Source organism: Dasypus novemcinctus, chromosome 18 (assembly GCF_030445035.2).
Source record: "Dasypus novemcinctus isolate mDasNov1 chromosome 18, mDasNov1.1.hap2, whole genome shotgun sequence".
In the NCBI taxonomy this organism is placed as follows: domain Eukaryota; kingdom Metazoa; phylum Chordata; class Mammalia; order Cingulata; family Dasypodidae; genus Dasypus; species Dasypus novemcinctus.
In genome coordinates, this window is record NC_080690.1 from 65,589,905 (window position 1) to 65,617,296 (window position 27,392).

At 52.1% G+C, this 27,392-nt stretch overlaps 1 protein-coding gene across 2 annotated transcripts in view; it reads left to right on the forward strand.

Moving 5' to 3' along the window:
* The window catches only part of PPP1R37 (protein phosphatase 1 regulatory subunit 37), a 50,623-nt gene that overhangs the window by 16,407 nt on the left and 6,824 nt on the right, over positions 1-27,392 (forward strand). The gene's annotated exons all lie outside the window — the stretch shown is intronic.

Here is a 27,392-nt window from a genome sequence, read left to right on the forward strand (position 1 = left end):
GGCATCAAGCAGGTGCTCAGGAAAGGGCCTGTTGAGTTACTGCTGAAACGCTCCCCCTCCAGCTGGGTGGTGGTAGGAAGAAATGGATTCCACTGTCCAGTACTTGTTGAATTTAGACCTGGACCCCTGGGCTAGGCTCTGGGCAGATGGAGGGGCCTGGCCCTGCCATTGGCAGCTTAGAGTAGTCCTTGCCTGGTTGCTTACTTGTCTCTGACAGCGTGCAGGGCTGGCCAAGTAGGACAGCAGGGAGTGCTGCATAGAGAAGCATGAGGTCCAGGTTCCGGCCCTCTGGAGCTGGAGGGTTGGATCAGGTGTTGTTTTGAAGAGGGTGAGGCTAGGGGGCTGTCAGCTGCAAATCCTTATAAAAAGTGAAGCAAGAGTCCTAGAATCTCAGAGGGGCCGTTGGGACTTGGGTGAGGCCCCTGTGGGCTGGAGACCTACTGCACAGTAATTCAGATGGCTGGCATTTGCCGAGCCCTGCCCTGTGCCGACACAATGTTGGGCACTCCATGTGCCTCAGTTCATTAGTCTGCTGCAGTCCTGTGAGCTGGGTGGGATTGTTACCCCATTTCACAGAGGGCCCTGAGACCCAGCTCACCTGGCCAGTCAGTGGTAAATGTGGAATTCAGAGTTAGGCTGGGACTTTCTACTCTACCCACAGACCGCGGCTGGGGGACCCTGCCCTACAGAGCCTGAAGAGGGGCTGGTATCCCCACATGCAGATGGGTAGACAGGACAGACGTTATGTGGCCCTCAGTGCCACATCTGAGCTGGGGAGGCTGAGTCAGCCCTGCGCTATGGCTGCTGCTTTTCCCTGAGCCTGGATTTACCCATCCCCCACGTGAGCTCCGGAGTCTTCACTTCTACACCCTCTGGTGCCCAGCCCTAGATAAATATTTGTCCAACGGCAAACAGGAGTGTTTGTGATTGGTATTTCCAAGCTGGGTGGCAGGTAGAGGCAGCTGGTTGGGGAGCAGATGTTTGGGGAGCCTCTGGCTGGAGCTGGTGGCTTTGTTTGCTCTTTGACTCATCCAGCACCTGCTCTTTGAGGGTTTGCCGAGTTGTCCGGCCCCAGACTAAGGTTGACAGTGGCTGCTGTTTACTAAGCACCAGCCCATACTGGATGCTGTAGAAGCCTCTGTGTTCACACAAGTGTGTGTCTCTCATTGGCCCATTTTCCAGATGAGAAGACTCGTTTTCCATGAGGAGAACAGGGCTGGGCAATGCCTCCTGGAATCTGTTCAGGATCAGGGTCAGAATCCCCCTAGGGCAGTCTGGGGTCAATGAGGATGACCACTGGAAGGACACAGGGTCTTTGCCATGTGTACCCTTGTTTGTGTCGTTCCCCCCCGGAGAACCTTTCCTCCTGCTCAGCTGGCCATGAGCCATACTGGCCTGGTCATCCTGGATGGGACCTCACAATCCAAGACCCTGTCACCAGCAGCTCATGCAGGCCCAGCTAAGATCCTGCGTCTTCCCCATCACATGAGACCAGGCAGGGCAAGTTCACCCTTGTGGGGACTGGGGAGACAGTTCTCAGAGAAGGGGTCCTGGCCTCTGTAGATGTCCCAGATAGATGCCACCAGACATGCATGAAGCCCCTGCTGTCAGGCACTGTGCTGCTCCTGTGTGTGTGTTTTCTATCTGGTAGTGTCATTGTCTTTTTTGGTAATTGCTTTGCTGCATGGGGGCCTGCCTCTCTCTGCACTGTGCAAGTCTGGGACACCTTTTTGCTTCTTTTTTTTTTACCAGGAGGTCCCAGGGATCGAACCTGGGTCCTCCATATGCTAAATAGGAGCTCAATTGCTTGAGCCACAGCTGCTTCCTCTCTTCTGTGTTTTGAGAATGTGGTTGCTCATTGCAAGGCAGGTGGGACCAGTATCCTCCAATGTACATGTCTGTTTGGGGGAACCCTTCTAGCTGAGGACTCTGGAGGCCACAAAGGAGGTCCCTCCCACCCAGCAGGAAGCCCTTAGTCAATGGAGTGGTCTTGGGGGCTTGTGTTCTGTGGGGGTCATTGTCTCCACTCAGCACAGAATCAGCTGGTTTTTCTAGTGGTACAGTCAGTCAGTCACCCAGATCTGATCTCTGGGCCCATTCCTGTGCAGGGGACACCTGGACCTGCCCTCCTGGCTCACCGTCCACATGGGAGGTGAGAGAAACAAGTTGCTAGCTAACACCCAGGCCCTCAGCAGCTGAGGGGCTTTGAAGGGAAGGAGCCACCGGCTGGGTAGAGAAGGAGGTGGCAAGGCTGGCGGCTGGTGCCTGGCTTAGGTGAGCCTGTCGGGCACTGCTCCAAGAGGCAGCCCTCCTCAGCCCCAGGAAGTGGACTTTGAAGTCAGGCCTGCTAACACTCCTAGCTGCGTGTCCTTGGCAAGCACCTCACCACCCTGAGCCTTGGTTTCCTCATCTGGAAAGGGAGAGGGAGTGGGTAACTGAAACCCAGACAGTGATTGTGAACAGAAAGATTAATATCCAGGGCGGTGGAGCCAGGCTTCTTGGAGTTGAGTCCCAGCCCTTCCCTTTGTTAACTCTGTCCTTGGGCAGATTCTTTAGTTTCTTTGTATCTCAATTTCCCCACATGAAGAATAGGATAATAAACTCTGCCTGACAGGGTTGTTGGAAGGATTAAATGAGATAATAGATATACAGTACTATGTAAGTGTTTCTGATTGCTAGTAATAGGATAATTTATAATTAGGGAAGCCGATTTGCCTCAATTGATAGGGCATCGGTCTACCACATGACCCGTGTGGAGCTGGCCCCACACAGTGCTGATGCGCTCAAGGAGTGCCCTGCCATGCAGAGGTGTCCCCTGTGTAGGGGAGCCCCATGAGTAAGGAGTGCGCCCCGTGAGGAAAGTCACCCTGCGTGAAGGAAGTGCAGCTTGCCCAGAAGTGACTCCGCATTCACGGAGAACTGACGCAGCAAGATGACGCAACAAAGAGAGACACAGATTCCTGGTGCTGCTGACAAGAATGCAAGCAGACACAGAGAACATACAGCAAATGGGCACAGAGAGCAGACAGCTGGGGGGAGAGGAAGAGGAGAAAGAAAAAATTAAAAAATTTATAATTAAAAGATGCTTGCCACATAGCAGGAACTCAGGTGCTTAGCAAGTACTGTGACTGGATCTAGGGTACTTCCTCTAGGAGTGCCATTGACTTTGTTTAGCACCCAATGTGTGGGCTCCGTGGCAGGCAGCTAAGTCATACATGACCTGTTCATCCTTCTGTCCAAGAGACTCGGAAAGCCTTAGGCACCTTCTGGTGCGTGGGCTTCTGTAGCAGGACATTCAGACCAGGCTGCTGGGAGGGTCAGGATGCAGGAGGGGGTGGGCAGGGAGGCCCTGTCGCCTGCCATCTGCATCCTTCGCTGGAGCACTCTTCGGTGGAGTCAGCAAGGCCTTCCCACACCCATGCCGGGACCCCTGGGCATTATGGGAGCCCACCCCCCTGCAGCTGTCTGTCCTGCGTGTGCTGGCTCCAGTTCCCTGAGTCATGATGCCCCTCCCAGGAGGGAGGAGGGGAGAGTAGCTCTTCTCACCAAGGAAGCTGCAGAAGTTGGAGCCTGTCTCCTGGCCAAGGAGGAGCAGCTGGGTCATGGTAGCCTCTCCTGAGGGGCAGTCCTTTTCAGGGTGCAGTGTGGCTTCCCTTCCTGTGATTCTCTGGCCTCCAAGGAGGGAACAGTGGGCACTGTCTTTGTTTCACAGAGCAAGTCGGCTCATTCATTCCCAGGTGCTTGAGATTCTGCAATGACATCTCTAGACGTGGACCCCTGGGTCTAGGACTGCGAGTGACCAAGTGGACAGATACTTGCAGGTCCAGGTTTGTGCTGTGACAGATACAGGGTGTGGTGTGGGGAATGGGGGTGCTGCTTGGAAAAAGGGGTCAGGGCAGGCTTCTTGGAGGCGACATTTGAGCCAAGATCGTCAGAGACAGGAGAAGCCGTGGATGGGTCAGGGAGCCTCCTGAGCCAAGGGAATAGCAGTTGCAGAGGCAGGAACAAGCAGGGAAGGCATGGGAAGGCGACAGTGGCTGGAGAGGCAGATGCAAGGGGAAGGAGAGGGAGGCTGGCACTCGGGAAGGGCTGGGGCTTCATTCTCGGTGCGGGGGACACAGTGGAGAATGAAACTCAGTGGCAGAGCTGGCCTGTCACATGACTTGGCCATCACAAACCTCAGTGTATGTCTGTGGCTTTTCTCTTGGTGGGGAGGGCTCTGCACAGCGTCACTGTCACCAGGTTTCCTGTGTGCCCCACCCTGGGTGTGCATTTCTGGAGCAGTGACTGGAGGCGGAAGCTGCAGCAGTGGCTGGACAGAGGGCTACCCAAGCAAAGGCCCGGAGGGACTCGTGGAGCAGGCTGGCTGAGGGGAGGGAGGGACAAGCTCCTTGCCTTAGAGGGGCGCTGGCCCTGGAGCAGCCCCTGGCAGGCTGTGGGGCTCAGCACACCTCATGCTCTGCACTGCCGCTGTGGATGGGCTGGGCTGCTGGCGAAGAGGCTGTTCCCGAGCCCTGCACAGCTCCTAGCCCCCGGCGTGATGGTGTGATCTGCCCTCCCCCTGGGACCCTCTGTCCCTCTGAGTTACTGAAAGGTCTTTGGGGGTGGAGGCAGCTGAGTGATGGTTCGTTGGGAAGAGTAACTCACAAGCAGAGTTGTTCCCAGGGAGTCACAGGCAGAGATTTTCCGGAAACAGACTAGACATCCCGCCTGGGCCTCCATCCCATTGCAGAGGCGCCTGCTTCCCTCTTTGTCTGGGCCTACCTACCTCTCCCACTTTAGGTCCAGGCCTTCCGCCTCCCAGTGCTGCCCTCCAGAGCAGCCTGTGGGCATACATGGAGCGCTGGCCATGGCAGGTCCCTGGGTGAGCTCCCGACAAGGTCGGAGAGAGGTCCTGCAGGGGGCAGGGGCAGGTGGGAAGCCGGGTGCTAGGGCGAGAGTGTGTGAGGAACCCTGTTCCTGAGAGGTGACCAGATGCAGGCATCCCAGGGCAGCTGAGAGGCAGATTAGGGCGGCGGAGGTGGCCTAGCAGGGAAAGACGAGGCTGTCTGGACTGTGTGGCCTGGCCAGGCAGCACCACCTTTTGGACTGTGTCCCCTTTGTCTTAGGTGGGGGGCTCCAGTCACACCCTCCTCCAGGGTGTTGTCAGGTGCAGTGAGCTCATTCCTGTGAGGGGGCTGCCTGAGGTGACACCCCTTGGTGAATGTTGTCGTCTGTCAGCGGCTCCCCTGGGTCCAGCCTTGTTCCTGCCACCCTCACCATGGGCTATGATGTCCTCTTTTTTTTTTTTTTAATGTTTTTTCCCTAAGAGTTATTTATTTATTTATTTCTCTCCTCTTCCCCCCCACCCCATTTGTCTGTTCTCTGTGTCTATTTGCTGCGTCTTCTTTGTCCACTTCTGTTGTCATCAGTGGCACGGAAATCTGTGTTTCTTTTCATTGTGTCATCTTGCTGTGTCAGCTCTCCATGTGTGTGGCTCCAATCCTGGGCAGGCTGCACTTTCTTTTGCACTGGGCGGCTCTCCTTACGGGGCACACTCCTTGGGTGTGGGGCTCCCGCGACACCCCTGCGTGGCACGGCACTCCTTGCGCGCATCAGCACTGCACGTGGACCAGCTCCACACGGGTCAAGGAGGCCCGGGGTTTGAACCGTGGACCTCCCATGTGGTAGACGGACGCCCTAACCACTGGGCCAAGTCCGCCACACACGATGTCCTCTTTTGACCACCCTCTGTCTAGCCACGCCCTCCTTCCGGGCCATACGTGCAGCCTGAGGCCACATCCCTTCCTTCACTTAGGTACCCAGTGGCCAAGAGCCGCCTTGGTAGTTAAGGCTGTTGGTGAATGGCCAGCCCCGGCACACCTCACATGCTCCGTATGGACCCCTGTGGGCCACCTGCTCTGAGCGGCTTCTTTTTTCCTCTATTTAACTTTTATGGCCATTTTCAAACATAAACAAAAGGAAGTGTATAATGAACCTGAGATTCCTGCTTTCCGGCTCCAGTTATTATCAGTATGTAGCCAGGCTGTCTCCCTCATGCTGTCCCCCTCCATTGTTTTGCACCATATATTCTAGATATCTCACATTTTTTACTTTCTTCTGAAACCATGGAGTTCATCAGCCCAAACCAGCCACTTCTGTCCTCTGCTGTCATCCTCCATGCCTCCCCAATCCCAGGGTGAAACCACAGAGGTGGTCAAGTTGGGGTCATGTTCTGGGTGCTGCACACTGTGGGTGGCTGTGTGTGGTGCTCCAAGAGCAAGCCTCCCCCCACCCCTGCATGGCCTCCCACTCGAAGGATGCCACCCCCTAGAAGGGGCTTTGAGGGCTGTCAGACAGCTTGCTGAAGGGGCTGGGGGCCTTCGCTCCTGGGTTGCCAAGCTGCTTCACTTGCGGCTCCTTCTCTCAGTGTTAGTTTGCTTTTTAACAATGAATACAGATTTTTACTTCCGCTTTATTTCATAAGAGGTGGCATTCACACAGTTCTGTACCTTGCTTTTTCATTCACTATATCTTGGGGATTGTTCCCTCTTGGCTCATAGAGAACTTCCTCACTCGCCATGGCTACAAAGAGTTCCATTGCAAGGCTGAATTCTGATTTATGGATTGGTCCACTGTTGACGTTGCAGTCTTGCAATTAAACAGTGCTGCAATGAATAACCTTAATTTGTATGATTTTTTTAAAAAATGTATTTATTTTTAACTGTATAAAATAGATGTAACATAAAAATATTAACTGTTTTAAGGGGACAATTCTTTGACAGTAAGTACATTGACATTACTGGGTCACTTTCACCACAATTTCTAGACAACTTTCATCACCCAAACCAAAACTCATACTTGTTTAACAATAACTTCCCATTCCCCTCTCCCCCCACCCCTGGTAACCACTATTCTGCTCTCTGTCTCTCTAAATTTGCTTACTTCAAGTATTTCCTTGATGAGAAGTCATATATGATTTGTCCTTTTGTGTCTGGCTTATTTCACTCAACATGATGTCTTTAAGGTTTATCCATGTTGTAGCATGTACCAGCACTTCACTTCTTTTTTGCAACTGAATCATCTTCTGTTGTGTGAATAAACCACATTTTCTTTATCCATTCATCTGTTGATGAACACTTGGGTTGCTTTGACCTTTTGGCTATTGTGAATAATGTCTCTGAACATTGGTATAAAAATGTCTGCCTGAGACCCTGCTTTCAATTCTTTTGTGTTATTATTCTATGAGTAGAATTCTGGGTCATATGGTAATTCTGTGTTTAACTTTCTGAGGAACCGCCAAACTGTTTTCCACAACAGCTGCAACATTTTACATTCCCACCAATGTATGAGGGTTGCTATTTCTCTGCATCCTTGACAGCACTCCTTCTTAGAAAAAATAATAGCCATCCTAGTGGGTGTAAAGTGGTATTTTGTAGGTCTTTTTTTTTTAATAAAAATGATTTGCAGGAGGGATGCCACTCAAACAGTTGTGCGCCTGCCTCTCACATGGAAGGTCCCAGTGTCGGTTCCCGGTGCCTCCTAAAGAAGACAAACAAACGACGATCAGACATTGAGCAAAAACAATGAGCAGACAAGAAAAAGCAATGCAGACAATAAGCAAAAACAGCAAGCAAGACAATGAGTAAAAACAAAACAAAAAAATGAGGGAGCGGATGTGGCTCAAGCAGTTGAGCGCCCACCTCCCGCATGGGAAGTCCCAAGTTTGGTTCCTGGTGCCTCCTAAAGGAGAAAAAACAAAACAGGAAATGAGCAGACAATGAGGAAAAAAGATGATTTGCATTTTTAAACCTAAAACTGCACTGGCATTAGGACTTCATTGCTCCCTGCTCCATGTCTCAGATGCCACTGCACAACTGATTCCCCAGGACTCTGTGGTCCGTGTCAGGCATGGCCTCAAATCCTTGTGGCAGTTATAGTGGCTGGATTCTGGCCAACGTTTCGCCACTTTCAGTTTTGCATTCACAGAAGGAATATTCTTGTGAACTTGAGGAATAGTGCCTTTTCTATTTATGTGGCTTTTCTTAATCCAAGCATGTTATTTTACCTTTTTCCCAATATGGACGTCTTTTCGTACTTTTTTTTTTTTTTTTAAAAAGATTTATTTATTTATTTAATTTCTCCCCCTCCCCTGGTTGTCTGTTCTTGGTGTCTATTTGCTGCGTCTTGTTTCTTTGTCCGCTTCTGTTGTCGTCAGCGGCACGGGAAGTGTGGGCGGCGCCATTCCTGGGCAGGCTGCTCTTTCTTTTCACGCTGGGCGGCTCTCCTTACGGGGCGCACTCCTTGCGCGTGGGGCTCCCCCACGAGGGGGACACCCTGCGTGGCAGGGCACTCCTTGCACTCATCAGCACTGCGCATGGCCAGCTCCACACGGGTCAAGGAGGCCCGGGGTTTGAACCGCAGACCTCCCATGTGGTAGACGGATGCCCTAACCACTGGGCCAAAGTCCGTTTCCCTTTTCGTACTTTTTATTGTCTTAACATGAAGTTCATGAGGGTGTTGTGGATCCCCACCATATTTTTCATGATTTTCATGTGAAAGACGGAACACCTGCTGCTCCTGCTGGTGCTCACAGCCTCGTGCTGGCTTATGTGGACTTGGGCAGGCAAAAACGCCTAGTCATTCTGTCTACCTTTCTATCTACCAGTTTTTTTTTCTGAACATTTGGGAGCAGGTTGCACATATCAAACTCATTTATTTATTTATTTTTGTTTCTTGCCTTTTTTTCCATCTTTATAAATTGATTTATATTTATATTTTATATAAATGGAGTCATAAAATATAGTACTTTGTATCTGGTTTCTTTCACTTAGCATATTTTTTGTCTGATATTAACATCTTATTACTTATTTTATTTTTCACATACAGTCTATATTCCACTTGTTTCTTATGTCCCAGTAATGTCCTTTTGAGCCTTTTCTCCTCCATTCTTAGATTCTATCCAGGATTGGGTATTGCATTTAATTGTCATTATTCCTTTAGCTTCTCTTCTTTTTTTCAATTGCGGAAACCTATTTAAAACATAAGTCTTCCCATTCCATTCCCACCTAAGCGTACCAGTCAATGGGATGAATCATGTTCTCATAGTGTTGCAGTGCCCTTTCACCCTTCATCCATTACCAGAACTTTCCTTTTACTCCAGACAGAAAACCTAACATTCATTTTGCATTGATTCCCCAGTGCTCCTGCTCCCACTCCTGGTAACTTCTGCTTTCTGCCTCTATGAGTTTACATATTCTCTGTTATTTCCTTTATGGCTACCATGGGGCTCAAAATTTTTTTTTTTAATTAATTTTTTTATTTCTCTCCCCTCCCCCCCACATTGTCTGCTCTCTGTGTTCATTCGCTGTGTGTTCTTCTGTGTCCGCTTCTATTCTTGACAATGGCCGGGAACCTTTGTCTCTTTCTTTGTTGTTGTTGTCGTGTCATCTTGTTGCAACAGCTCTCCGTGTGTGCAGTGCCACTCCTGGGCAGGCTGGACTTTCTTTCACGCTGGGCGGCTCTTCTTACGGGGTGCACTCCTTGCACGTGGGGCTCCCCTATGCGGGGGACACCCCTGCATGGCAGGGCACTCCTTGCGCTCATCAGCACTGTATGTGGGCCCGCTCCACACGGGTCAGGAGGCCCTGGGTTTGAACCGTGGACCTCCCACGTGGTAGGCGGACGCTCTATTCGTTGAGCCAAGTCCACTTCCCAGGCTCAAATTTAACATCCTAAATCTTTAACAGTCTCATTTGCTTCAATAGCATTCACAGACTTCAATAGCATACACAAACTGTTCCTTTATCCCACAGTTCCACCACCTTTAGGTAGTTCTTGTCACAGATTACACATTGATACATTATGGGTCCAAAACAATTGACTTACCTTACCTAATATTTATGTATTTGCCTTTGAGATCTTATTGGAAGCAAAAAGTGGAGTTACAAATCAAAAATATATTAATACTGATGTTTATATTTACTCATGATATCTTTATTAGAGATCTTTATTTATTTGTGTGGCTTTGGTCAGTTGTCTGGTGTTCTTTCCTTTCACTCTGTAGAGCTCTCTAACATTTCTTATAGGGCTGGTCTAAGGGTGACAAAGTCTCTCATTTTTTGTTTATTTGGGAAGGTTTTAATTAAATAATTAAATTCCCATGATTTTGAAAGACAGTCTTGCCAGATACAGAATTGTTGGTTGGTAATTAAAAAAAAAAAAATCCCCCCTCCCCCCCTCCCCCCCGTTGTCTGCTCTCTGTGTCCATTTCCTGTATGTTCTTCTGTGTCTGCTTATATTCTTATCAGTGGCACTGGGATATATCTCTTTTTGCTGCATCATCTTGCTGCATCAGCGCGCTTTGTGTGTGGCGCCACTCCTGGGCAGGCTGTGCTTTTTTCATGCGGGGCAGCTCTCCTTGTGGGGCATACTCCTTGTGCATGGGGCTCCCCTATGTGGGGGACACCCCTGCATAGCATGGCACCTCTTGCACACATCAGCACTGCACATGGGCCAGCTCCACATGGGTCAGGAGACCCTGGGTTTGAACCCTGGACCTCCTATATAGTAGGTGGACACTCTATCAATTGAGCCAAATTGCTTCCCTTGTTGGCAATTTTTTGCTCCCAGCTTTTTAATTCTTCCCATTGCTTTTTTGCCTCCATAGTTTTTCCTTTGAGAAATCAGCACTTAATCTTATCAAGACTCCCTTGTATGTGACAAGTTGCTTCTCTCTTGGGGCTTTCAGAGTTCTCTGTTTTTGACAGTGTGATAATAACATGGGGCAGTGTGGGTCTCTTTGGGTTTATCCTGTTTGGAGTTTGTTGAGCATGTTGGATGTACATATTCATGTCTTTCCTTCTGTCTGTGAAGTTTTCAGCCATTATTTCTTTGAATATTCTCCCTGCCTCTTTCTCCCTTTCTTCTCCTTCTGGGACTCCTACAGTGTGTATATAGGTATGATTGATGGGGTCCCACAGGTTCCTCAGGCTCTGTATATGTTTCTCCATTCTTTCCCCTTCCTGCTTCTCAGACTGAATGATTTCAGTTGTCTTCTCTTCCAGTTCACTGATTTTTTTTTTTCTTTTGCTGGTTCCAATCTGCTGTTGAACCCTTCTAGGGAATTTTTTCTTTTTAAGATTTATTATTTCTGTCACCCCCCCCCCCCAATTGTTTGCACTTGCTATCTACTCCTCTCTTGTTTCTGTTCATTGTGTGCTTGTTTTCTTTTTAGGAGGCACTGGAAACAGAAGCTGGGACCTCCCGTGTGGGAGGGAGGTACCCAATGACTTGAGCCACCTCTGCTCCCACTTGTTATGCTTTTTACTGCCTTGTTGTAGCTCTTTGTTGCTTCATCTTGTTGCATCATCTTGTGTCAGCTTGCCATGCCAGCCCATTATATCAGCTTGCTGTCTTGCTTGTGTTCTTAGGAGACACTGGGAACCAAAGCCAAGACCTCCCATGTGGTAGGCAGATGCCCAACTGCTTGAGCCACATCTACTTCCCATCAAGGGAATTTTTAATTTCTGTTACTGTGGTCTTCAGCTCTGTTTCTTTTTCATAACTTCCATCTCTCTTTTGGTATTTTCTTGGTGTTCATCTTTTGTTTTCCTGATTTTCTGTAGTAGTTCTCTGTCCGTGTTTTCTTTTAGCTGTTTGAGTATATTTAGAACTGTGTCTTAAAAGTATTTGTCTGTAATGTCCCAGGTCTGATCCTCCTCACTGATGGTTTCTAATGTTTTAATCTTCTTTTTTGCTTGGGCTGTCTCTTCCTTTTTCCTTGTATGTCTTATAATCCTTTGTTGAAACCTGGACATTTTGATTTCTTAGTGTGTTATTGCTGGAACTTAGATTGAGGTGTCTGTTCCTTAATCTTTTCTCCAGCTAGTGTTTTCAGTCTTTGCAGATTGACCTGAGTGAGTGCTGTCCTTCAGGGCTTGTCCATGCAGTGAGTTTGGAGAAGAGCTCCAAGCCACAGCATAGAGGCCTCCCTGATCCTTTCTGTGCATATGTCTTGTCTTGGGTATGTGCGTGTGGCCCTCAGGATCTCTCCATTTACACAGATACAAATGTCCCCCCTTCCCTGGGAAACAGTTTGCTAATGCTTCTGGGCACTGTACTGTATGTCCTAGGCCAGTGGCCCCTCACCCAAGGAAGCTCAACTTGCCTGCTTTCCCATGGCGTTCTGTGGGAGAGCTCAGTGAAACTGCCTTCTATCCTCGGGGCGAGTTCTGGGACAGTGGTCCCTCAGGCTACCACCAGACAGTTGAGCCAGACATCCATGTTTCCAGTATGTGCACGAGGGTTCCTTCTGGAACCAGGACCAGGGCTCTGCACTGAGAACTCTTGGGCTGTTAAGCCTGGCAGTGGTGAGCAGCCCAGGTGCCCCATGATCCTACCGCTTGTGTGTGTGTGTCTGTGTGTAGGTACCAGGGATTGAACCCAGGACCTCGTACATGGGAAGCAGGTGCTCAACCACTTGAGCTACATTCGCTCTCTTCCTACCACTTTAATTTTTATTTTTAAATAATTATTTTTATTTATCACCCCCCCACCCCACCCCTGTTGTCTGCTCTCTGTGTCCATCTGTGTGTGCTGCTGTGTCTGCTTGCATTCTTGTCAGTGGCACTGCGGATCTGTGTCTCTTTTTGTTGCATCATTTTGCTGCGTCAGCTCTGTGTGTGTGCGGTGCCACTCCTAGGCAGGCTGTACTTTTCCTTGCTCTGGGCAGCTCTCCTTGCGGGGCACACTCCTTGCGCGTGGGGCTCCCCTACACGGGGAACACCCGTGTGGCACGGCACTCCTTGTGCGCATCAGCACCTCATGTGGGCCAGCTCAGTGCACACAGGTCAGGAGGCCCTGGGTCTGAACCCTGGACCTCCCATGTGGTAGGTATATACTCTATCCGTTGAGCCAAATCCACTTCGCTTTTTTTTTTTTTAAGATTTATTTATTTATTTAATTCCCCACCTCCCCCGGTTGTCTGTTCTCTGTGTCTATTTGCTGCGTCTTGTGTCTTTGTCTGCTTCTGTTGTCGTCAGCAGCAGGGGAAGTGTGGGCGACGCCATTCCTGGGCAGGCTGCACTTTCTTTCGTGCTGGGCGGCTCTCCTTACGGGCGCACTCCTTGCGCGTGGGGCTCCCCTACGCTGCATGGCACTCCTCGCGTGCATCAGCACTGCGCATGGGCCAGCTCCACACGGGTCAAGGAGGCCCGGGGTTTGAACCGCGGACCTCCCATGTGGTAGACGGACGCCCTAACCACTGGGCCAAGTCCGTTTCCCCTCCCTCTACCACTTCTAAGTGGCCTTTTCTTTTTGATTCGGTGCTCACCCTGTTATTGCAGTCCATTAATTTTTTTGGAGCTTTTAGGAAGATATTTCTAATTGTTCAAAGCTTCTATGGGGTGACATATCCCCGGGGCATCACTCCACTATCTTGATCTGGGCAAGGTCTTGTAGTTGTTTTTGTTTTTCATTTTTTAATATTATCTTTTTTTTTTTTTTTAAGATAAATAGATCACACAAAACGTTACATTAAAAAACATGAGGTTCCCGTATACCCTACTCCCCACCCCCCACTCCACATTAAGGCACATTCATTGCATTCATTGCATTTGGTAGGTCTTGTAGTTTTAATTTGCATTTCTCTAATGGCTAATGATGTTGAGCATCTTTTCATGCATAATTGGCCATTTGAATATCTTCTTTGGAGAAATGCCTACTCAAATCCTTGGTGCACTTTTTAATTGGGTTTTCTTTTTATTGTTCATTTGTAGGAACAGGTACAATTTTGTATCTTTGCAAGTATATCTGTAGGATGAATCCCCAGGAGTGGAATTGCTGGATGAAAAAGTATATGCATTTGTACTTTTGATTGGTACTGCCAAATTGCTCGCAAAAGAGGTTGTATGGGTTTGTGTGGCCACCAGTCATGTGGGATTGCCAGCTTCCCCCATCCTCACTAGCTCTCTTCAGTCTCACCAGTAGCATGTGTGCCTTTGGGTTTTATCTTTCTGGTTAGTGAGAAATGGTGTAATTTAGTTTAATTTGTATTTCTTTCATTCAAATTAAGAATCATGGGAAACGGACTTTGGCCCAGTGGTTAGGGCGTCCGTCTACCACATGGGAGGTCCGCGGTTCAAACCCCGGGCCTCCTTGACCTGTGTGGAGCTGGCCCATGCGCAGTGCTGATGCGCGCAAGGAGTGCCGTGCCACGCAAGGGTGTCCCCTGCGTGGGGGAGCCCCACGCGCAAGGAGTGCGCCCGTGAGGAAAGCCGCCCAGCGTGAAAAGAAAGTGCAGCCTGCCCAGAAATGGCGCCACCCACACTTCCCATGCCGCTGACGACAACAGAAGCGGACAAAGAAACAAGATGCAGCAAATAGACACCAAGAACAGACAACCAGGGGAAGGGGGGAAATTAAATAAATAAATAAATCTTTAAAAAAAAAAAAAAAAAAGAATCATAACCTCAGTTTCCTGCTTTGGGAAATACCCTTGAAGAGACCCTCCTAGAAGGCTGGGATGCAGAATTAAATGAGCTAACATGGGGAGGTGGCCCTCACCACACTAGGAGTCACACCTGCATAGTGGTTAAGAATCCAGGATTTGAAATATGGAATCAAGACAAATCCTGCCTCTGCTTTCGAGTGGAAACAAGTCCTTGGGCAGGCTGTTCTTCATCTCTGAGCCTCACCCACTTTTCAGGGTGTTAGGAGTTATCAGTGAGATTAGGTTCAAAGTGGTGGCCAGGAAAGAGTTGTCCCTTCCCTCCCTGCTGAGTATTACCAAGTATCCCAGGGCAGTGGGAAGTGGTAGACTAAGCCCTGCTGGAAGTGTGGGACAGTGGCTACTTGGGGTGAGGTCAGAAGCACAGACCTGCGTTCAAACCCCTACTTCCTTCTTGGGGTCTCTGACTCTTCCCATACAAGGCAGCAGTGTGGCAGCCCTGGCTCTTGGTTACAGGCCTAGAAACGGATCCTGCGGGATTTGCAGGGTGTGCAGCAAAGGAATGCATGGGGAGTGTTACAGGGTAGGTGGAGGACTGGGCCCTAGAATGGGTAGGGTGGGGCCACTGATCCCTAAGGCGGGGAATTCTCCATATAGGAAGGGGGTTAGGTGCTAGAGCTACCTGTCCCTCCACCCTGAAGAACAGCTGCCCACACAGTGAATAATGACTCCTGCCTGCCCAGGCTGTCATAATGAAAAGCTGAGAGAACTATGGTGTCCTGAGGTGAAGGGGCTGGCATGGCCCCTGACCTTCCCTGGCCTTGTGGAGCTTCCGCATGTCACTGCAGATGCCGGTGCTTCCATGGCCATCACTCTGGCTGCTCACCGGGTTGAACTTTGGAATCTGGTTTTGTGTTCATGCTCGGCCCTTGGGTCCCCTTCAGTAAAGACACTCCCATCAGTGTCTGTGCCTTTTCACACAACTGGTCCCATATGGTCTCTGAGGGCCATGGGATGATGGCAAACAGTAGGATGCTGTGCCCAGGAAGACACAGACTCCAGAGGCTTGGAGGCGGGAATGAAAAGGGACCACCCACAGGTGGCATGAGACTCCTCTGTCTGCAGGGACGGGACTGCAGAGTGGCCTGTCTCCTGAGGGGTTGAGGCCCTTCAGCTTACGTGGCTCCCTAGGGGAACTTTGTAGGTGCTCTTCTCCGAGCTCCTTATTTGAGGCTGTGCCAGGGTGCATGCCGTATTTTGGGGGGGAGTAAGGTACCAGGTTCTGATGAAGCTGCGAGAGGCCATCCACTCTGCTGAGCACGCTGTCCATGACCTTGTCACATTCTCACTCTCACTGCCAGAGTGCAGGGCACTCATGACCTTGCTGTCCAGAGCAGGTGCCCGAGGCTGAGGGAGCACTGTCCCTAAGTCCAGCCGGCTGGCATGCGGTGGAGCTGGGGACACAGGCCCTGTCCTTCTGGCTCCAGAGACTACACTCCCAGTCCCACTCTTCATTTTCATTCATTCTCTCAACAAATAGTTATTGAACTCCTACTGTGTGCCATGACTACCCACACTCTCTCCCATGGCTTTCAGTCCCGTGGGAGAGACAGACCTGTGTCTAGACAGTGATGACCCAGGTTGGCAAGGCTGGGATGGGGGAGACCAGGGGTGCAAGGGAGCCTCTGGGCAGCTAACCCAGCCTAGGGGACAGGGAGGAGGGGACATATGAGCTAGGACTTGAAAGAGAAGGCAGAAAGATGAGAGTGTGATCTGTAAAAGAGGAGGGACAGTGGGAGGTGCAATGAAACACTGGGCAGTTCTGTAAAAGGGGAAAGCACAGGGGGCAGGTGGGAGGGGAGGGGGGACTGGAGGAGTGTGTGGCTGTTAAGGCATGAATGAGGTGGGGGAGGGCCAGGCTCCTTGACCAGGTTTCAAGGGGCCTCAGACCTGGCTCCCACCTGACAGCCTTGTCTGAGCTCTGCCCAGGAGCCGTCACAGGTCCCTCCTAGGGCCTTCTCAGCATCATCTGCGTTCTCCTCCCCCCACTCCCAGACAAGAGACTCTGGGGCCAGGGACCAAGTCACAGCCCTTCCTGTCTCCTCAGTGCCAGTGCAGAACTTGGCACTGGCACTGAGGCATCTGGAAAGGTTTACTGAATGAATAACAAGATGGTAGCTGAGTTGGGATTCTCTTGGGTTCCAAGTGGCAGAAGCCTAACTCAGAGTGGCTTAAGCGAAAGGGGGTGTTTGTTGGCTTGTGGGACTGAGAAGTCCTGAATAGTTTGGCCTCAGGCCTGGCTGGACCCAGGTCTCAAACAATGTCATCAGGACTCCGTCTCCCCTTACCTCTGAGCTTAGCTTTCCTCCTCTTGGAGGATTCCAGGATAGCTGCCAGCAGCTCTGGAAATGGAGGCCACCTTAGTTACCCCTGAGAGAAGAGAGCTCCTTTTCCTGACATTTCCAACATAGGCCTGGCATTGCTGTGTCTGGCTCTGTAAGAGTCACCCTCCTGTCCCCAACCCAGTCACTCTCTTAGGGGCTACAGGGCAGGGTGGAGCCTTTGGGGAAAGACAGTTGTCAGTAACATAGACCATTCTGTCCAGAGTCCTGGGATGGCACTGGAAGGGTGGGGGATAGCCAGAGCTGATCTAGTCAGGGACCCTGTGGGTGGGGGCAGGAGGAGGAATGAACATTCAGCTCGGCCTGGTGGGTACTCGCAGACCTGGTGGCCAAGGCAGTGCTCGCAGCAGGGATGGGCTGTGCATGTGAAACGAAATCTCTCTCTGTGAGGCTGCTGTGGGGCTGGCACAGGGGAGGCTCTCCAGCTTCCCTGCGCCTGTCCTTGAAGTCAGGCCCGCCCCCTCATCCCAGCCTTCTGTGAGTCGTGAGAGCTGCTTCTTGCAACCGAGTCTGAGGTGGGCTGCCTTGTTCTGAGCACACCACAGGACAGGGCTGAGAGCCCATGTGCCCTGGTCACCTGCCTGCCGGAGACGGCCATTCACTGTCCTGCCCTCACCCTGGGGTCTTTATCTGTACACAGGGCAGTATGGCTGTGAGCAGGGAAAGGGCAAGCAGTCACCAGGGCTTCCTGAGCACCGGGCACAGCCCTCAGTGTCCTACACAGATCACCCCGCAAGGCCTCATGGGGGCAGCTGAGACTATGTGGCCGGGAAGGAGCAGAGGTGGGTTAGAACCCAGGCCCGTGAGGCTGGAGTTGGTTGTGAACAAGAGCACAGACCTGGCTTCTACTTGTGGCTTTGCCGCACCCTTGCCTTGCTTCACAGGGCTTGATGATTGTGGAAAATACCACAATGTGTGTTTGCTTTCTTTTTAAAAATTCCATGAATAACACTGGCACACATTATCTCTGTAAGAAGCTCCATCTCTGTACAGTTCACCCCAGGATCTGTCCACATTCATTTGCACTGGTGTTTTTTGATCAGTGGCCTCCTGGTGCTCTGGGTTGAAACGAGATTCTTGGTCACCTTTCTCCCCACTTCTCCCCACCCCACTGCCCAGCCCACCAATCCTCATTGGTACCAAGTCCTGTTGATTTTACCTACCTGAGTCATCTGGAATCCGAGCCTCTGAGACAGGACTGTCATGTATGGAGTTCTTGAGTAGGGAATACCTGCACGTGTCTTGGTATTCCAAAGATTTTTAAAGGGGAAGTGGGTGTAGCTCAGTGGTTTAGCACCTGTTCCCATGCACAAGGTCCTGGGTTCATTCCCTGGTGTCTTTTTAAGATTTATTTATTATTCCACTGCCCCTTGCTGTTCACGCTTGCTGCCTGCTCTCTGTGTCCGTTTGCTGTACATTCTCCTGTGTCTGCTTGTCTTCTCTTTTCAACTTCTCTTTAGGAGGCACTGGGAACTGATCCTGGGACCTGATGTAGTAGAGAGACACTCAGTCACTTGAGCCCACCTCAGCTCCCTGGTTTGTTATGTCTTGTTGTCTTTTCCTCTGTGTCTCTTTTTTGTTGCGCCATCTTGTTGCAACAGTTCACCATGCAGGCCAGCTTGCTTTCACTAGGAGGCCCTGGGAACCAAATCCAGGACCTCCCTTATAGTAGATGGGAGTCTAGTCGCTTGAGCCACATCTGCTTCCCCCTGGTACCTTCTTTTAAAAAAAAAAATTAGAAAGGGTTATAGAGAAAGGTAAATTTCTCTCCCCTGCTCCCCTCTGCTCAGCTTCCTAAGAGCAACTGCCCGGTTTCCTGAATGTCCTTCCAGAAATGGTCTATGGCAGAACTTGGCAAACTACAGATTAGACCGGCCACCTGCTTTTATGAGTAAAGTTTTATTTGAACACGCCCACACTCATTCATTTACATACTGTCTGTGGCTGCTCTGGTGCCATGGTGGCAGAGCTGAGTAGTTGAGACAGAGACCTTCCCTCCTGCAAAAAGCAGGTACTCCTTGGTCTTTAAGAAAAATTTTTGCAACCTCCATGTGACTCTCAAACTGCATTTGTGGTTTAAGGTCAAGCTAGACCTGGGGTGTTTTTTTGTTTTTTTTTTAAGATTTATTATTTTTTTATTTATCCCCCCCCCCCTTGCCGCTTGCTTGCTGTCTGCTCTCTGTGTCCATTCGCTGCGTATTCTTGTCTGCTTGTCTCCTTTGTTGCGTCATCTTGCTGCATCAGCTAGCTCTCCATGGGCACGGGCCAGCATGCCTTCACCAGGAGGCCCTGGGATGCAAACCCAGAGCCTCCCACATGGTATATGGGAACCCAATTGGTTGAGCCACAGCCGCTTCCCCAAGACCTGGGTTTTTAAGTCTGCTCCTTCCACCTCTGTGAGCCTCAATCCTCAGGAGGCTAATGGTATTTGTTGGCATTGTTGGGGGGCTTCGGTGGGGTCCTGCCAACATGGTCCTAGCAAGCAGGGTGCCAGGCAGGAGGAGGTCTGTGCCCAAAGCTGTGGTGGAATCCACTGTTCCCCACAGCCCGGGCTCAGCTTTTTGCCTGCTGGCTGGGCCTCCCACTGCCAGCCTCACCTGTCCTGCCCTTGGGTGCCCATTATCTGCCCAAAATGAGGGTCAGGTTGTCACTGTCCAAGATGGAAATGAACTCACACAGCGCTTTACTCATCGCCTCTTGCATGGCTGCCCCAAAGGCCTCCCTGTTAGGGGCCACGATGGGTTCCCCTCGTAGGACAAGGAGCCAGGCTGGGCCCTCACACCACAGTTCTGATCCCCTTTTGCTGAGCTCTGTGCTGCCCATCCCCCACCCCCCAATCTCCAGGAGACCCCATTCTGACAGAATTCAATCCTGTCACTGCTCTGTCTCCCTCAGAGAGCCAAGTACTCCCCAGGGCTGCAGTCTCCCGTCCTGCACTCTCCCCTTCACTCGTCACCCCCTCCCAGGGGCTGCTGCCTGCTGCTCCCTGGGTGTTGTCCATGCCCCCACTAGGCATTTAGGCCCCAGCAGCCCAGGACTGCCTGCTCTTGCCCTGCCAGGCTCTGCCTGGAGCATGATGTGGTGTGTGCGGGAGGACCACGCGTGTCTTGGGAATGAGGACACAGAACGGAGTGGGCTTGGTGGGGCCCCCCTTTGCCAGGCACCTCTGGTGCTGTGCACTAGCTCTGAAATAACAGGGCTGCATACCCGAGCTGCCAGAGTATGATGGTTCTGAGCTTGGATGTTAGCAGAATCAGCTGGGGTCCCCTTAGAAGTCAGTCCCCTGCACCTCACCTGAGACCTCCCAAGCCGGGTCTTCAGAGGCAGGGAGCGGTGGCCTCCCTGTCTTACGGAAGGTTGACTGGCCTGAGGGCAGGCAGCGTGGCTGTGGGGTGGGCGGTCTAGAGAGTCTTGGCTCTGGGTTGTCTCAGCACCTGCCGGCCCTATCCAAGGCACAGCCTTGGCCTCCTCTGAGAGCCTGTCCCATCCCCCAGGTTCCGAGCACAATGCCGCCTCCTGCTTCTTCGACTCCCACTTGGATGCCTCTGGTCCCTCTCCCCCACCAGCTCCAGGCTGGCAGGGGTGGCCTGAGTCATCGTTGCTCCCTGGTGCCCCACGTGTCCTTGTATCTCATGGGTGCCAGTGCACCCGTGTGCCAACAGAGACAGACAAGGCTGGGCTCTCTGCCTGTCACCTGATGCCCAGTATTGGCTTTCTCTCTGGCCCTTTGTGAGGGCCAAGGTGGGTGGGAGGGGGAAGCCGGCCCTGAGGGCTAAGAAGATGGCTGTGCTCCAGCCCCACAGGCCTCCCTGCAGCGAGAACCTGCCCACCTGCTGCCCCATGCCTTCTCCTTGGCCTCGTCCAGAGTCCAGGGGAATCCCATGGGCCTACCTCTGCCCTGATCCCTTCCGCCACTTCAGGGCAGTGTGAGAATTAAGCTAGGCTCCAGTTTCAGAGGAAGGCAAGCCTAGGTGTGTGTTCCAGTCCTGCCACTTCCTGGCTCCTTCACTTTGGGGAGATGACTCTCCCTCTGAGCTTTGTTCCCCACGTTTATAAAATCATGATATAATTGTGTCAGTCTCATGGGTCTGAGATGGTTTAAGGAATCTGAACGTGAAAGGGCTTAGCACCTGCCTTCCACAGAAAGTCCTCAAAACCTGGACACAGTGCTCGTCACCACCATCCTCCTCAGCCTCTTTTTCTCTATTTAACTCCTGCGGATTCAGGTCTAGTGCTCTGATGTCGTGCCAGCCAGCTTACTTCACTGGTGCCCTTGTGTCCCTCCTCTCCTGAGACCCTACAGATGTCCTTTCAGAGACAGAAAGAGGCGACTGGGATCATTTATCACAGCCTCAGCAGGACGAGGTTTAGAGGGCAGGTCTGCTCATTCCAAGCCATTAACTCTGCACATCCCACTTCCAGCACACGCTTGCTTGTGAACACACATGCACACACACACGGCCTCTCACAAACCCCCTCCCCCTCCTCTGTCGACCACTGGAATTCCAGCCCCTGTTTAAGCAGGCTTACTGAGTGCTGGCCTTGGGAGTTGGGTGACCTTCAATGCCCTCTCAAGTGTATTCCTCACGTTTGCTGAGGGCTGACTCTGCCCGGCCTCACTGAGCATGCACTCGCCCAACACACTTTTGTGTGCCCGTGAGACACTGGCCGCTATTCTAGAACACGGCAGGGAACTAGAGCAGCCTGGGTCTTGCCCTTGGCGGCAGATGTCACTGCTGATGTTTGGTGAGGGCTCATCATGTGCTTGGCGCTGACTCGGAGATGTGCTCACACTAACTCACCACAGTAACCCTGTGAGGTGGTAACACTTCTCCCTTTTTCACAGATAAGGCACCTAAGGCACAGAGGTTAAATTTTTTTACTCAAAATCACAGAGTTTGAGTTGGGAGCCAGGATTCAAATCCAGGTGGTCTGGCTTCACAGTCTGTGTTCTTTACCACTTTGCAAGAACCACAGGTCTCAGGCGGGGATCTCGAGATGGCACACATGTGGGCCTGGCCTCTGCCCAGGCCGCACAGTGCTGAGGAGGCGGTGCGGATTTGCACCCTGGCACAGTGAGGTCAGGTGGCAGCCATAGGTCATGAGGAGGTTTCCAGGCTGGAAGGGTCCCAGAAACAAAGGCCCACTGCCATTGTGTCTGGGCACCAGGAGGGGAGCCACCCTTGATGCCCAGGTCAGCTCTGGGCCCGTGTCCTTGCCCCAGCCCAGCCAGCAGCCAGAATAATCTGTGACTTTGGCGATGGCCGTGGCGGGGGCGAGGTTTTCTCATGTGAATGATTGAAGTTCATCTGCCCCTCACCCTGAATCCCCACAGAGACTTGAGGAAACCGAAGCTGCAGCGTTGAGGGAACTGCCCGGCGCTGCTGAGCCCAGGCTGGGGCGTCAGTTCTGGGCGCGGGGCTGCTCTGCGGGCTGGGGCGGGGAGCGCTTGGCGTGGCCAGCGATTTGCGTTGTTACTTTGCTTCTGATGGTTTCCCAGTATTGCATTTCCTTTTTAATTTTCAGTTAAATTTTTTAAAATTAAAGTTTTAAAGATCTCTACAGAATTTTAAGTTTTCATGTGGTCAAATCTGTTGGTTTTTTTGTTTCCTTGGTGATTTCTGTCTTCGGTGACTCCCACACTTGGTCTTTTATCATCTCATTGGTGATCATCGGGGTGTTCTTCCATAAAGAAACTTTGTTTTCTTTCTTTTTTAATTGAACTATTTAATCCATTGAAATATATCTTGAAACATGATGTGACAAAGGGACTGAATTTTGTGTTCCCCCGGATTAACTCTAGTTGCCCTAACATAGCAGTTTATTGAATAATCTTTCCTTCTTGAGATAATCTACCCACTTAACTTGATGTTTAAATTCCCATATAAACTTGTCTCTGTATTTGGACACAACTTGCTGTTCTTTGACCAGCCTCTCTGCCCTCTTCTGTTACCACCCTGTTTTCTTTACTGTAGCTCTTTAAAATCTGATAAGACAAGGCCTCCCGCCCCCATCATTTCTTACTTCAGATTACCTTGGCAGTTCTTGTGGATCTTGTTTTCCAGATGAATTTAGACCATAATCAGGTCAGGTTTATTCACCTGTTCCTTTTCCTCCTCCTTACACCGCAAAAATTGGGATTTTGTTGGAAAAAGCGAATTTTCCAGAACTCAGAAGTGCTGAATATTCTTCCGATCTCTGCTCCTGGCCATTCCCAGCTACGCTCACACTCACAGGTGCTGACCACCATGAGCTGCGGGGATCATTATAGTTTCCATTTGCAGCTGGGTAGACTAAGGTCCGGAGGGTGGGAGAGCTGTGCTGGGGCCACACCCCATCCCCTTCTCCAAGTCTAGTGCCTCCAGACTGCTGGGCTGCTGGGGCTCCCCTGCAGCCTCTGAGGAACCTCTGACCCTGGGAACCTCCCCTGAAACCACATGTGGATGGCACTGGCCTGTCCCTTCTGCAGGGCTGAGAGGGTGTCCCGTGGGTTCTCAGGGTGCTGCCCCACGGTGGCCTGCAGGTGTAACTGGGCAGGATTGCACTGCTCTTTGGGTTTTCCAAGGGGTCTGAGACCCTCAAAAGACTAAGGCTGCCTGAAGTCCTGTGCCTCAGATGGAGTTGTTGGGTTTTGTTTCTATTTAAAAACCAGTCTTTTAAAATAAGCAGTTGAGCAGAGCAGGTGTAGCTCAGTGGTTGAGTGCCTCCTTCCCATGTATGAGGTCCTGGGTTCAATTTCCTGTACCTCCTGAAAAATAAGCAGTTGAAAGAGCAGAGGCTCTGGCCCTGGGCACCGTCGGTGGCTTCCCAGGGGACGAGGATGCCCTGCAGTTGTGTGCAGAGGCCATGGTGGTCTTGAGCGACCCCCCCCCCCAAGCTTCTTGCTGATAAAGAAGGTCCTGAATGAGTCAGGAACACACCTCCCGGCCTGCTCCCACTGCTGGGGAGGGTGTGGGTGCCAGGGGCCCTTGTTCTGGGGAGAGCACCTGAACCTCCTTCCTTCCCCAAGTGCCAGTTGGCTATTCCCTGCCGCAAGGAGGTGGTGACAGCACCCACCTTCCAGAGTGAAGGACCAGCCTGGGCAGGGCCCGAGGTGAGTCCCAGACCACAGAGGTGACTGCTTAACGCCCTCGGGTGGCAGGGGAGGCGCTGGCCTGTAGTGCCTTTCTCTGCCCTCCCGTGCCTGCCAGGGCTGGGAAGCTCCTTGACTTCCCAGTGCCCTCCAGAAAGAGCCTGCCCCCTTGGGCCTAAGAAGCAGGCCTCAGCGGCTGAGGGCACCAACTCCAGCCTCAGGGAAACCAATTCTGTTCCAGCTCTCCCCAGTTCTTCCACTCACAGTCACTTGTGGTCAGAAAGACCTCGAGCTTCAGCTTCCTCCTAAAACGGAGCGAGTCACACCTACCATGCCAGGAGGAGTGAGGCCCCAGCAAGGCACCAAGTTCTCGGTGTCCCAGGCCAGAAGTAGCTCTCCCTGACTCTGTTTCCCCCTCAACCTTCTCTTCTACGTCATCGCGCTGGCCAGCGCTCACACCTGTGAACTCTGTACGGACCCTCCAAAGCCGGGCTCCTGAGCAGCTGTAGCTGGACGCACGCCCTTCCCTTCGCAAATTCCACCCTGTCCCACCTGTAATGCCAGTTCCTTACCTGTGGGAATTCCCTCCACTTCTCACCTCCCCACCTGGCTTCCCCCTTCTCATCTGTGCAAGCCTCAGACACGTTCACTGCTCCAGAGCAGGCTCCTGCAGCTCTGCCTGCGGTCCCGGGCCCGTGTGATGCTAGGGCTCCTTCCAGGCCCAGCTTGGAGGTTCATGTGGAAGCTCATCTTTCTGTCCATCCATTCATGCAACAAGTGTGCTTTATTACCTACTTGTGTTACCCTGTTTGGGGTGATACTGGGCCTGGGGACAGAACAGTGACCGAGACAACCCAGAGTCTGCCCTCGGGCTCTGCCCAATGGGGAAGACTGACCAGTCCCCAGACAGTGACAGCCCAGAGAGTTGGCAGATCTGGAAGAGAAGGGGGGAACCTGGGGAGCTCCAGGAGCCAGAGTCACCTGCCCCACCTGGACGATCAGAGAGCAAAGGGACATGGCCCTAAAAGACCTGCAGGACCTACAGGGGTTTGAGTAGTTGATTATGAGTCTCTGGTTCCCTGTAGACTGCCCAGAACACTGAGACTCTCACGTGTCACATCCATCTTTCATCCTTACTGAGGGTGGCCAGGTCTGTTTGGACCGGGCTTGGGGTCCTTTGTTGAAGTGTGTGCCTAGGGCAGACAGAGGCTTGTATTTGGCTGTCCTCTCAGGCAAAAAATAAAAGGATCAGTTACCAAGGATACCAGCTGAAATATACTTAAACATTTTAAAATTGTACTTAGTACTCTTGTCCTTCCTCTTGGCAAGTAAAACAACAAAGTGGCAGGCCTAATGACTGCTGTTTTCAAGTTAAGGGTGAACATTTAAAATCCGCAGTAACTTCTGGGTGATATGAAATCATCTGTTGATTCTGTTAATGACAAAGTTATAGGTTCTCTGAATACATTTGTTTTCTTTCTTCTTTTCTTACCTATGTTAATAAGAAGGAAATACTGAATTTTAGTTCAGGTAGTGAAAATAAAGAGGTAATTTCCCTACTCAAGTCAATGGGCTCTGCTGGACTCGCTGAGGCAGCTGCGCCAGCCCCTGCCGGCAGCCTTCCCAGGCAGGGCCCGCTCGGGCTCTAGGCGCCCGGGCCGTTGGGAGAGCTCCCCCTGGCGGTGCGCAGGAGGAGCAGCAGACCTGAGGAGGCAGCCCATCACCCCGCACTCCTCCAGCTCCTCGCAGCCCCCGGCCAACCCTGCAACCCTGCGTAGTAGAGAGTTCTGGAGCTGACCCACCGTGTGGCCCCAGAAGGTGGCTTTCTTCCCTGGGCTTCAGTTTCCAACCCCGGAAAACGGTAGTGTTCACTGGAGCGGGTGCAGGCTGAGATCAAGGGCCGGGGCACCTGGCTTGGAGCGATGGCCGGGTGAGTTTGCCCAGGTGTGTTACAGAAGCTCCCGCTGGAGTCTCCCGCTGGCCCCCCAGGGCAGGAGTGAGAAGGTGACAGGGTGGGGTAGGCTGAGAACGGCTACCAGCACCATCCTCCTGGCCCAGGCTGCTGGCAGAGGCTCCTGCACCTGCACCCATCCTCCCTGCCATCTCCTTGCCTGCTCTACTCTTTGACCCCCGCAGTGGTCCCAAGAAGATCTTCCTAACATCACCTGGGCCCCTGCCCCTCTCCTGCTCATAGCCCTTCCTTCCCGCACTCCTGGTCGTCCTGGTTTGTTGAAATCCAAGCTCTGAGAGCCCCAAACTGACAATAGTACAAATGTCTATCAACTGGTGGATGGGTAAACAAAATGGGGCCTGTCATACAATTACTATTGAGCACTGTAGAAGATCCGAACTTCAGAAACGTGATTCAATGAAAGACGCCAGCTTTTCACAGTGTGCTGTGAAGGCAGCACACTGACTCCACTTACATGAAATGTCCAGAATATACACCTCTACGGAGATCAGAAGCCCAGCCTTCCCTCTGCCTGGCAATTGTCTATATGTCTGTCCCCACCGGGCTGCTGGATTCCCAAGGACAGCGGTGGAGCCTGGCCCGCCTCGGGCTGTGCAGCTGTCGGGTTTGGCTGCATCCCGTTGTTGGTTCTCCCGGCCCCTCAGCCTCTCTCCTCTGACTCCTCTGTGCTCTGGTCCAGACCTGGCCCTGAGAGCCTCAGAATGTTGAGCTTTTGAGGGGGTAGAGTCCAAGGACGGACTACTGCTGAGAGCAGAGCTCCCCCCCTCACTGCTGTGTGACCCGGGGCAGGTGCTCTGTCCTCTGAGCCATTTGTTCACAGGCTTAAAGGGAGGGTTCATTCGTTCATCCCAAGCCTATGTATGTAGGAAGCCCCTGCTCTAGGTCTGGCCCCCTGCTGGGCGGTCCTGGGGACAGAGCAGTGACCAAGGCAGCCCCAAATGCCCTCCTGGCTCTCCCAGTCCAGTGGGGGAGCAGCTAACAGGTAGAAGAGTGTGTGGTATTTACTCATTGTGTGGTACTGTATGAAGTGCTCAGGGAGTTGTGAGGGTATGGTACTGTGGGGGGGCTGACTTGGTCTGGGGTGCCCAGGGGGGCACTCCCCAGGGCAGCAGTGACCAGGGACGGAGCTCAATTGATCTGTTTTTGAGGGGAGCATAGTGACATGGGGGCAGGGGGAAGCAGGGTGTGGGTAGAGGCCTGTGAGGGGCCCGGGCTGTGTAGAGTTGGGGACCTGGGGAAGTGGGGTGTGGGTGGAGGGGCCCGGGCTGTGGAGAGTCGGGGGCCTGGGGAAGCGGGGTGTGTGTGAGAGGGGCCCTGGCTGTGGAGAGTCAGGGGCCTGGGGAAGCGGGGTGTGGGTGGAGGCCTATGAGGGGCCCTGGCTGTGGAGAGTCGGGGGCCTGGGGAAGCGGGGTGTGGGTGGAGGCCTATGAGGGGCCCGGGCTGTGGAGAGTCGGGGGCCTGGGGAAGCGGGGTGTGGGTGGAGGGGCCCGGGCTGTGGAGAGTCGGGGGCCTGGGGAA